At 40.2% G+C, this 12,117-nt stretch overlaps 1 long non-coding RNA gene across 1 annotated transcript in view; it reads left to right on the top strand.

The window, feature by feature from the left end:
• Window positions 1-12,117, top strand: part of LOC138824781 (uncharacterized) — a 49,376-nt gene that overhangs the window by 10,475 nt on the left and 26,784 nt on the right. Inside the window, exons 2-3 of the long non-coding RNA XR_011371189.1 lie at window positions 6,029-6,125; window positions 6,210-6,382. This is a non-coding gene — a long non-coding RNA (uncharacterized lncRNA). The remainder of the gene's footprint in view (window positions 1-6,028; window positions 6,126-6,209; window positions 6,383-12,117) is intronic.

Below are 12,117 nucleotides of genomic sequence, written 5' to 3'. Positions count from 1 at the left end.
CAAGTAGTAGAGTTGCCTGCCGTACCAAGCACAAGCCAGAGGTGAAGCCGTAGCACTAGTGATAGATTGCTAGCCTTGACCAAAATAAACTTAGAGACAGCACCTGGCTCTGGTTCAAGCCCCAGGACCAGCACACAAAAAGCAAAAAAAAAAAAAAAAAATTCCTTTCCTTAAGTTGTTTATGTCAGGTATTTTGTCATAGTTATAAAAACCTTATCAACATACTTTCCAAAATGAGAACTGATCTAGTGGATTCCAATTTTTGTATTATACTTCTCTTATTAGCTTGGGCAAGTTACCGAACCTTTCTAAGCTTTATGTTTTTCCACTGTAAACGTGGGTTATTATGAGAATAAAGTAAGATGACATATATAAAATGCCTAATAAGTGACTGATTATATAGAAGGGAAACACTCAGCACGTGATGTAGATGTAGTGAAATAGTGAGTTTCGACCACTTGCGATTCAAATGCCCCCACCCCTTTTTTTAACTAATAAATATTCTTTTGCAAGACTTTTACTAATCTGAAATAAAATAACATAACCTGCCTTTGTATGACATTAAAAAACTATACCTTGGAAGTGGAGCTGTGGCTCAAGTGGTAGAGCACTAGCCTTGAACTGAAGAGCTGAGGGACGGTGCCCGGCCCAGAGTTCAAGCACTACGACTGACAACACACACACACACACACACACACACACACACACACACACACACACACACACACACACACACACACACACACACACACACACACACACACACACACACACACACACACACACACACACACACACACACACACACACACACACACACACACACCAAAAACAAAACCCTACACCTTTATACAACTACTTAAAGATAATAAAAAGCACATAATTTTAAAAAAAAACTACAAAAAATGGGGCATATGAGAGTGTGCATAATATAGACCTATCATTTAAAGATACTTGCCAATTTGTAGGTTATGGCTAGTATGTATAGTACGGTAGTAGTAGTGTTTATGTGTATTAAGGATTGTTTTGGAAATTTCTACACTAAATATGTATTATTTATGTGAAAAGGAAGAATATTTGCGTATGGTTGAAACAAAGAGATGACTTTGGCAAACAGAAGAATGTGAAAAAAGGATATTGGGTGGAAAATAGTTACAGTGATTCAGGCCAAAAGCAATGCAAGCCATAGTATTGTGAAATTTATATATATATATATACATATATATATATATATATACATATATATAGTACTAATATAGTATATATATATATATATTATAAATACATATATCAATTATATGTTCAAGAGTTGTTCAAGAGATTTTCATATATGTGTTATGATAGGAAAACATGTCTAGATTTGAAGTTTTCATTGTATGTATTTTTGTGATAAAATTTGTACATATAGCCACTCCCAAAAATTAAAAAAAATCAATGCAAGTAAGAACTAAGGCTTTGGTGGTTGGATGAAGAGAGAAAAGCTAATTTAGACTTATTTAGTAGTCTGGTGAGAACAATAAACACATACCATGCCTTCAAGTCAATAATAAAATTAGTCTTTAGAAAGAGCTGTGATTCACTCTTATCCTTATTATACCTTCACATGTTCACTGAAATTTGTTTTTCTATGTTAATTCTCTTTGTTATTATCATTTATAAAGAAACTCAAGAGCCGTCTCTGATGACAGGGTTTTCAGATTTCTGGCTTGTTAAGTTACTGAAGGTACAGTTAACAAAGAGCGTAACAGGAAGACAGGATTATGGAAGAAGATAATGAACTTAGTTTTGGACATGTTGAGTGTGAGGGCCATGTAGAGCCTGTACTACACTGTGGTACTTGAGTCAGGAGCTCAGGAGTCTGGTCTGTACATAGAGAATAGAGAATCATCAGTATAAGTTATCACTGTTATAAATTATAACATAGTTATAATGTTATAAGTTATCACTGTTAAAAGGCTCCCTAGAAGTAGCTAGTGAGAAACAGAAATAGAAACAGAAATAGGTGGGCAGGAACTGCTGTGGGACTGTGAGAGTTCATGGCAGACAAGGCAGAGAAACCACTAAAAAGACTGAATGGGAGTGGTGAGGTAGGCCAGCTCATAATCTGCTAGTCTGAGTTTAAACCTGGCAAGAATGACTAGTTGGGCAAGTTTGAAGTTGCTTTCATTCTATCTTATTGGGTAACCTGCTAGTAAGCAATATGATAGAGATAGGGAAATGAGAAAAAGGCAAATGGATAGATTCTTGAGTTTGTTGGAATCGTGACCAAAGTTTGGGGGTCAGCACAGCCCCTCTCAAGTCTGATCCTCAGCTTACTGCTTTTCAGGCTCCAGATCCCCAAAGTGTCAGAAGTTCTGCTTATGGCAGTTCCTTGCCATTCCACAGGCACACATTTAAGTATTTATTTTCTTACTAGCCCTCTACCTGTATTATGCTCATCTGTGGCATACCATAAGTTATGAGTTCAGTAGAAAAATGAGACTAACAGAGAAGAAAAATATTAGGGAAGGAATTGTCAGCAGTAGAGGTCAAGACTGAAAAATTCTCAGTTGATTGGCAACCATATATGTAGGGCCCTGAGCTTAATGTTCCCACAGTTATTTTCATTCTCATAAAATAGAATACAGATACTTATTTTAGTATCTCTGCTTGGCTTTAAATTAGACTGTAGCACATTTTGCTACTCTTGTAGGCAAAGTGTTAACCAAGTCTGTTTTTAGATTTTTAAACAGTTTCAGATAATAGAATCCACAAGTACGTGCTCTGTGTCATGGTAGAAAAACTTGGTTATTGCATGTGCTCTCTGGCCTTACCTACTACTAAGTATATATGCCATCCTTCAGTCCATGATTAGAAGAAAGCCTGTGTTTTTTCTCTGAGAAACTTTGCCCAAAGGATTAGGATTGGGAAAAGCAGTGCTGGAAAGGGCTCTGAGTCTTCAGACCTGTATCCCTTTGGCTTATATCCACTGCTTGTTATTATTATTATTGTTGTTGTTGTTGTTGTTATTTTAGTTTTTGGGGACACTGTGTCCCTGAGCTTCTTTTGCACAAGGCTAGAGAGCTCTATCACTTGAGCCACAGCTCCACTTCTGGCTTTTTTGGTAGTTTATTGGAGATAGAGTCTCACAGACTTTGCTACCTGGGCTGGCTTGGAACCTCAGTCCTCAGATCTCAGCCTCCTGAATAGTGAAGATTACAGGTGTGAGTCACCAGCACCTGGCACAGCCACTGCTTTTGCTCTGTTTCTGCCTCCTTGGACACAAGCATGGTACCCTCCTGGCTTTTACTGTTGTCTTCACCAGCTTTCTTTCAGTCATGATATCCAAACTGTCCATTACTCATTGATCCCATTGTCTGCTACCTCTTCTGGGTGCCAATCTACACACACATGGTTCACATGGACTGCAGCATTTCTCCCCAACAGCTCTACCATCAGAAGACTAGCTTTCCATCTTCTTTCATGTCCTTAGGCAGCAGGGAGATGACACAGTTCTCTGCTTTATGGTTTTCTTTTTTTGGGGGGGGGTCTTGGTCATGGGCCTGAACTCTGGGGCTGGGCGCTACCCCGCAGCTCTTCAGCTCAAGGCTAGCGCTCTACCACTTGAGCCCCAGCGCCACTTCCGGCTTTTTTCTTTCTGCTTATGTGGTGCTGAGGAATGGAACCCAATGCCTCATGCATGCAAGGTAAGCGCTCTACCACTGAGCCACCTTCCCAGCCCTATGGTTTTCTTTCCCAGAGCAAAAGAGTGCTTGAGTGTGGATGGTGAGAAAAGAGTCATATTGGATTGGGGAAATAATCAAATGACAGTTCCTTCAGTATTCACTTCATGCTGCTCTGCTTAACCCATTCTTCTGACTCACTGGCACCATCCCCCAATTCAAATGATGAAACTCTAACCCCCTGTGTAACTTAATATGTCTATCTGTAAGTATGACTTTGAGGCATATGGGTGGGGCCCTAATCCTACTGGATAGGCTATATGAATGTTTTATTGTATTTTGCTGGTACAGGGTTTGGACTCAGGGCCTTGTGCTTGCTTGGTTCATTTGCTTGGCTGGTGGCACTCTTCCACCTGAGCCATACCTCCAGCCCAACTTTTTTTTTACTGGTTATTTTGGAGAAGGAGACTCTTGGACTTTTCTGTCCAGGCTGGCACCAAATCAAGATCCTCTGAATCTCAGCCTCCCGAGTAGCTTGGATCATAGGCAGAGCCCCAGTACCAGGAGGACAGGCTTTATAAGAAAAAAAATTCTCTCTCTCTTTTTTTAATCTGTCTGTCTGTCTGCTATCTGAAGATACCTGCTACCTGCAATTAGAAAATGAGTCCTTACCATAATCTAACCATGCTGGCATTCTAATAACAGACTTCCAGCTTCCAGAATTGTCAGAAGATAAATTTCTATTTTTAAGTTATTAAGTCTATAATATTTTGTTATGGCAATCAGATTAAGATATTCTTCTAGACTTCTTCATTGATGATTTTCTCTTAGTAGCCTCAGCCTCATAGACTCTTTTTGTTGTTGTTGTTGTTGTTGTTTTGGTCAAGGCTAGTTCTCTACTACTTGAGCCACAACTCCACTTCCAGATTTTTTTGGTGTTTAATTGAAGAAAGAATGTCATGGACTTTTTTTTGCCCAGTTGGCTTTGAACTTCAATTCTCAGGCAGGTCTCAGTCTCTGGAGTAGCTAGGATTATACCACACAAGGTTATATATTCCAAAGTGGGATGTATAACCTAGATTGTAACCTACAACTGGGATATACAACCTAGACTCTTGTGTCCTTTGCCCAAAGAATAATGCTAGATACTCATTTCATTGTTCTCAAAGCTTCTCTGTAGGTGAGAAGACTCTTGGATGTGTGTTTTCCTGGAGCACATGATGAACTTCTGGAATGACTCAAGTGTATAGAATCATTTCTGTCTAGCTAACACAAATGATATATTAAAAAGGGCATGAATTAGCCTAGAATTATAATTTCTGGGTTTTAAAATGAAGATGGAATTAGCAATGCATAGGATAAGCAATGGATGGGCTAAGGCAGCTCTATTCTGGTCTGTTAATCCAGCTTCACCTAAGCTCTATAAGGAAACAATACGAAGATCCATATCTTTTTATATCTGTCATTGTTTATTATCATTGCTTTTCCATTTTCCCTGCTCTACAGCAGGAGTTGGGGTGGGGAGGCAGAGAACACAGAGGAAAATCATGAACTCTTTAGAGAAATGATGCCAGATATAAAACCCATAAACAAAATTTAGATGGAACTGGAAAGAATGCATCAGAAATGAAGGAATCAGTATCACAGTGGGCAAATACCACCTGAAAGTGCCGACTAAATGTTCTCTGTATTTGTGATTGTCCCACCAGTGGAAATCTTTAAATCCAATCAGCACAGTTTGCTTCACTCTCTGTGGTACCTTCCCATTGTTGCCTCATGTCTAGCCCTTATAGTCATTTATGTAATGCCAGCTGATGACCCATGTGGAGATTTTTCTTTCCTCTGGTGATAATGATTCTGTCACTCCAGGTTCCTGTTTTAGTAGAGCATGAAGAGAGTTAGACTGATTGATTGAGACTGAGCTGGAGTTAAATAAAGGTTTTATTTGAGGGTCCATTAGCCTTCCTGCATAATGTCTAGGAGAGTAGAAAAACTGGCTGTCTTCTCACTGGCATTTACTGGATCAGATGTATTTTGTTTGGTTTATTTAGTTGCTACCATTTAAAGATAGGGATTATTCCTGCTTCTTTTTAAAAACTGAAAGAATCTTGGGCCTTCATCCCTCCTTAGAACAACCAGCTGATGCCAAGCAGGCCACTGTCCTTAGTGAAGACATGAGCTGTACAGATCAGATTGCCCAGTTCTTACTACTGCATCTGTTATGTTGGCCATCATAGACACTTGATTTTCTGTCCTCTGCTCTGTAGGAAAGAAAAAAACCTAGCATTTATTGAGTGTCTTCTATGCATGCACCATTGAGCCTCGTAATTTGCATATTATCCCTGATTTTTTTTTTCTCTCTTAAGAAACCAGTGAGATTTAAGCTCATTGACTACAGGGATCATGGCTGCATCTTTTGCCAGTGTGAGAGAACACAACTCTTGGCATCCTCACAGATACATGGTAGGAGCTCTTATATATTTGTTGAATCAATGCATATGTGAATACATACATAAGTGGATATTGAATCTAATCCTATTTTTGTAGATAAGAAAACCAAGCTCCCAAAGAGTTAAGCAACTTGTTCAGAATTTGTACACTTGATATGGACTGCTGTTAGAATTCAAGTAGGACACTGTGTGACTTCAGAGATCTAGTATGGAGGAGAAGGAAACAGACCACTTCAGGACCACATGGGCCAAGTGCACAGAAGGTACTTGGTAAGTACTTCCTAAATTAAATGACAGTAGTACTCAATGTGTTATCATGAGGATAGGCGTCCAGAAGACTATATGTTTTTCATCTTACGAAATTTGTCTAAAAGCGTCTGGTGTTGGATACCTTGAGCTTTGGAATTATACGATACGAAGGTAATGCTGTAGAGGCTATGGTTGGCATGCAACGAGAAGTACATAATGCTTCTGTCTCCTGCTGACTTGTGCTCCATAAATGTAGTACAACTCCAAGGCTAATTCTTACCCATCTAAGGAACACCTTCCAAAGCTCATTTCCTTAAGTTTCCTGCTAATAGTGCGTCTACCACCAAGTATGCAGGGATGTACGCCATTCTGTGCTTTGTGAGACTTGCTAAAAGAACCAGAGGCTGGCTTAGAAGCATGCTGCTAAGAATGACCTCTTTCAAAGAGAAGGGATTGGCTGATTGAGGGTAAAGGAGAAAATGAAAGTGACATAGTTTCCAATTCTATGCTGACAGTTCCCATTGATGTATAATTTTGATATTACACAATCTCAGAATTCCAAAACCAGATACACATTTCTTACAGACCTTTTTCTTCTAAAGATCCCAAACTCAGCAAATTGAAAACTTGAACATCTGTGTATGTGTGTGTGTGTGTGTGTGTGTGTGTGTGTGTGTGTGTGTGTGTGTGTGTGTGTGTGTTTCTGCAGACTGAACTCATAGCCTCACACATGCTGAGCACATGCTCTACCACTTGTGACAATTATTGTTACATCTCATATGTTTGTCCTGGAACCAGCCTTTCTTTTTCTTATTTTTTCCTTTTTTTTAACTTGCCACTGTAAAACTTTAGAGTTTTCTACCACCCTTTTCTGTTTACAATCCATACATGTAAATACTGTTCCAGAATTAATGTCATTATCTTCCTTTTATCCCCCACTGCTACTTGAGGACAAGCCTCTGTCACTTCAGATTTCAATGGCTAAATGTCTTCCCAGCTAACCTTTCTGTTTCTAGGCTCCTTTTCCTTTAATATCATTGTACACTAGTGCTGATTTTATCTTAGTGAAATCTTGTTTTCATGTGCCTTCCCATGTTCCCAATGTATATTATCTTCTCATGGCTCAGAGTAGCATTTCCCAATGTATGTTATGTAAAACTAAGTTCCATGGGAAATTAATAGGTGTTAAGTAAGAAGCAGGTTTGTGATCAGATGCCAAGGTTGACAAAGGAATGAGCCATTTTTCTCCTGCAGGATGACTCATAGCTTTGATACGGTAATATGCTTTATTCCACAGTGTTTCTCAAGACTTGGCATGTACACAGAACCTATTTGGTGGAGTATTTCACAGCCACATTTTCACAAAGTAGATTTTGGTAATACTGATCCACAGATTAAAGTCTATACTCTCTGTGATGATTAATTTTATGAGTCTATTTGGATAGGTCATGGAGTGCCCAGACATTTCACCAAATATTATTTGGTGTATTTCTGTGAGTATATATCTAGTATTAACATTTAAATCAGTAGGCAGAATAAAGCATATTTCTCTGCCTAATGGGGGGTGGAGCCGTATTATCCAATCAGTTGAGGGCCTAAATAGAGTAAAAAGAATAACTAGGCACTTCATTTCACCTGACTGACTACCTTTGAATTGGCTACCAAAAATTTTCTGCCTTTTTGCATTAGCTCTTCTGGGTCTTCATCTTACTGACTTAATTTACAGTTCTTGAGCCTCCATAATTATTTGAACCAATTGATAGCTATACGAATATATATGAAGTTCATATATACATATATGTGTGTGTACATACACACATATATGTATATATATGGTTGGGGAGAATTATTTTATTTTTGTAGTACTGAGGTTTAAACTCAGGGTCTCAGGCTTGGTAGGCAGGCCCTATATCACTTAAGCCATATCCCTAGTGCTATATTTCTTTATTTTTTCAAAGTCTTTTCTTTTTACCCAGGGCCAGCCTTGGATCTCAATCTCAGTCCTACCTGGAGACTCCCATGTAGTTGGGATCACAGACCCATACCACAACATCTAGTTTATTGAGATGAGATCTTGCTAACTTTTTGTCCTGGCTGGCCTCATACTACAATCATCAGAGTAGCTAAGATTACAGGAATAAGTCACTGTCCCTGGATTTGCTTATGATTTTTTTACTTTTTGATGGGTTAGCGGGGTATAACTTCCATTGTAAGCCCCGGAGCATTTATGTACGTCCTTTAGGTTCTGCTTCTCTGAGGAACCTTGGGTAATGTACTGTCTATCTTCTTCAGAACTGTTTAAGCCACTTCTTCTATCAGAGTTTATCTCCCTCCATTTCTCAGCACACACTTTGTGAGCCTGATAACATGTCCCTCTTGTTATCTGTAAGCATTCCTTTTAAAATCCACCTCTAGCCTTTGACCAAGTTGTTTCTTTGGCTTGTATGTCATTTAGCTTTCCATTGCTCTTAATGATGTTGAAATAATCAATCTATCTAGAGAGCTTTTTTTTTTTTTTTTTTTTTTTTTTGTCGGTCATGGGGCTTGAACTCCGGGCCTGGGCGCTGTCCCTCAGCTCTTCAGCTCAAGGCTAGCGCTCTACCACTTGAGCTACAGCGCCACTTCCGGTTTTCTGGTGGTTTATTGGAGATAGGAGTCTCACGGTCTCTCCTGCCCGGGCTGGCTTTGAACCGCGATCCTCAGATCTCAGCCTACTAAGTAGCTAGGATTACAGGTGTGAGCCACCAGCGCCCGGCTTATTTTTTGTTTTTTGATCTCAGAGTTTGGGAGGTTTCAATCTATGATCAGTTGGCCCTGTTGCTTTTGAGTTTGTAGGAAGTGAACAGTGAAACAGGAAGGAGCCTGGTTCACATATCCCCTTCAAAGACACGCCCTCAATGACCTAACCTTTTCCTATTCCTATTCTATCCACCTCTTCAAGGTTTTACCACCTTCCAAAGACGCCAGAGTATGGAGACCAAACCTATAGGAAATATTCATCAACCAAACCACAGTAGCTTGGAACATGACCCTTTCTTTTCCCTATATAGTCACATTTAGCCCACTCTTTCTTTCCCCTTTATTTTTCTTCTAACAACATTAAAAAAATTCCTTAACATATTCTGAAACCTAATTTTTTTTTCTTTTTGTCCGTTGTGGGGCCTGAACTCTGGGCCTGGGCGCTGGCCCTCAGCTCTTCAGCTCACAGCTAGTGCTCTACCACTTGAGCCACAACACCACTTCCAGCTTTTTCTGCTTATGTGGTTCCAGGGAATGAACCTAGGGCTTCATGCATGCAAGGCAAGCACTCTACCACCTAGCCACTTTAGCAACCTTCCCAGCCTCTGAAACTTAATTTTGAAAAGTTGATTGCCACCATTTCCGAACATAACAGTTGGAGTTAGTCTGTGGCAAGGTCAAGAAGGAGTTACTGGAGGAAGTTCCCATGACAAAAACGTAGGTAGGTGGAAAATGAGTGAAGGTCCAGGCACTGGTGGCTCACACCTACAGAATTCTTACTACTCAGGAGGCTGAGATCTGAGACTTGTGGTTCAGAACAATTGCAGGCAGACAAATCTGTGGGGCTTTTTATCTCCAATTAACCAGCAAAAAGCCATAAATGGAGGTAAAGCTCAAGAGGAGTGCCAGCTATGAGTGGAGAAAAGCTGAGTGAGATCACAGAGCCCTGAGATTAAGCCCCAGTATGCATGTGACTTGCATGCGCATGCATGTGTGCATGCACTCTCTCTCTCTCTCTCTCTCTCTCTCTCTCTCTCTCTCGTGCACACACACACACACACACACACACACACACACACACACACACACAAGCACACATCAATAAATAAAATAGTCTAGGATTGGAGATGTAATTTAAAGGTAGAGCACTTGCCTAGCATGTGTAAGGATTTGAATTTGATCCCCAGAATGGAAAAAAAAAAAAAAAAAAAAGAGCTGGGCACCAGTGGCTCATGCCTGTAATCCTAGCTACTCAGGAGGCTGAGATCTTGAGGTTTTGAGGTTCAAAGCCAGCATGGGCAGGAAAGTCCGTGAAACTCTTATCTCCCCAAAACCACCAGAAAACTGGAAGTGGCATTGTAGCTCAAGTGGTAGAGTGCTCCCCTTGAGCTGAAGAGCTGATGTCAGTCCATATAAATTAGAATCTTGAGAATAGGATCCTGTCATTGGTATTTTGTAGTGTTCACCTGGTGATTTCATTGCATAGCTGTGATTTAGGGCCAGTGTAAAATCTACCTGTTCCTTAGGCTGCATACTCAGAAGGTTTGAATCAATAGGTTAGAGGTAAGGCTCAAGAATTTGCAAAGTGGGGGAAGTGGCATTGTTGCTCAAAGTGGTAGAATGCTATCCTTGAGCAAAGAGCTCAGGGACAGCACTCAGGCTGAGTTCAAGCCCCACAAATGAAAAAAAAAAAAGTAAAATGAAGAATTTGCAATGGGGCCCAAGGATTTATTAGAACAAATACTTAGGTGATGCTGATGCTACTTGTCTGGGGATGCTACTATCTAATGGGCCTAGGACTGAGGAAGGAAGCTCAGGTTATCTCCTGGGGACTGTGAAGGGCCTAATAAACTACACACAGAAATAAGGACCACTGTCATATTCTCTTACATGAAAGTTACTAATCTAAATCCAGTCTATAGGTAAAATTTGTAGGGTTACACAGTGTTTTCCATTAATTAAAAAAAAGTTGGGTACTAGTGACACATGCTTATAATCTTAGCTACTCAGGGGACTGAGATCTGAGGATCATGGTTCGAAGCAACATCAGGCTAGAAAATCTGTGAGACTTTTTTTATATATATATTTTTTGGGGGTCCGGTCGTGGGGCCTGAACTCTGGGCCTGTGTGCTGTCCCTCAGCTCTTCAGCTCAAGGCTAGTGCTCTACCACTTGAGCCACAGCGCCACTTCCGGCTTTTTTTTTCTTTTTGCTTATGTGGTGCTGAGGAATCGAACCCAGGACCTCAGGCATGCAAGGCAAGCACTCTATCATTGAGCCACCTTCCCAGCCCAATCTGTGAGACTTTTATCTCTAATTAACCACCAAAGCTGGAAGTAGAGCTATGGATCAAGTGGTAGAGCAGCCTGGAGCATAAAAGCTCAGGGGCAGTGTCCAGGCCTTGAGTTCAAGTCCTAGGTCTGGCACAAAAAAAGAGAGAGATTTTTATACACTCACAAATAGAAATCTTTGTTTTTCAGAAAAAATAGGTTGACAGCAAGAGATCCAAGATATTACATAGCAACCTACAATATAAATCAGCAAGGGGTAGCTGTTTTACTACCCCAGATGAGCCCAGGCCTGGGTCAATATTCTAAATAGAGGTAGTCATATAAGTAAGTCAGACCAAACTTTAGAAAAACTGCCTGGAAACCCATAAAATAGTGAAAAGCAATATACTGTTGCTGATTTAAGCCAATAAAGAGTGGGTTGGTTTGTATGTGTCAATAGCTAGCTGCTTAAAGTAGACCAGTCCCCACAGGCCTACCTTGTTCAGTTATGCTACTTCTCTGAAACACTGAACATATGTCAAAGCCTTTTCCTCACCATTATTCCAACAACCTTGAAAAAGTTCCATTTTGAGGATGAAGAATCTGAGGGCCACGGGACTAAGAGGTACCCTCAAGCCACATAATAACAGAACAGGATGAAAATCCATCAGTTTTCACTTCCAGTCTGCAGTTTCCCCTCTTTTCCATTTGGGTAGTCAGCTTTTAGTCTTTCTAGGCCTTAAGACCT

This window comes from Dipodomys merriami, unplaced genomic scaffold (genome assembly GCF_024711535.1).
Source record: "Dipodomys merriami isolate MVZ:Mamm:240054 unplaced genomic scaffold, mDipMer1.0.p SCAF_13, whole genome shotgun sequence".
NCBI classification, from domain to species: Eukaryota; Metazoa; Chordata; class Mammalia; order Rodentia; family Heteromyidae; genus Dipodomys; species Dipodomys merriami.
The sequence above is the reverse complement of the archived record's forward strand: the minus strand, read 5'-3'. Positions and strand labels throughout refer to the sequence as shown.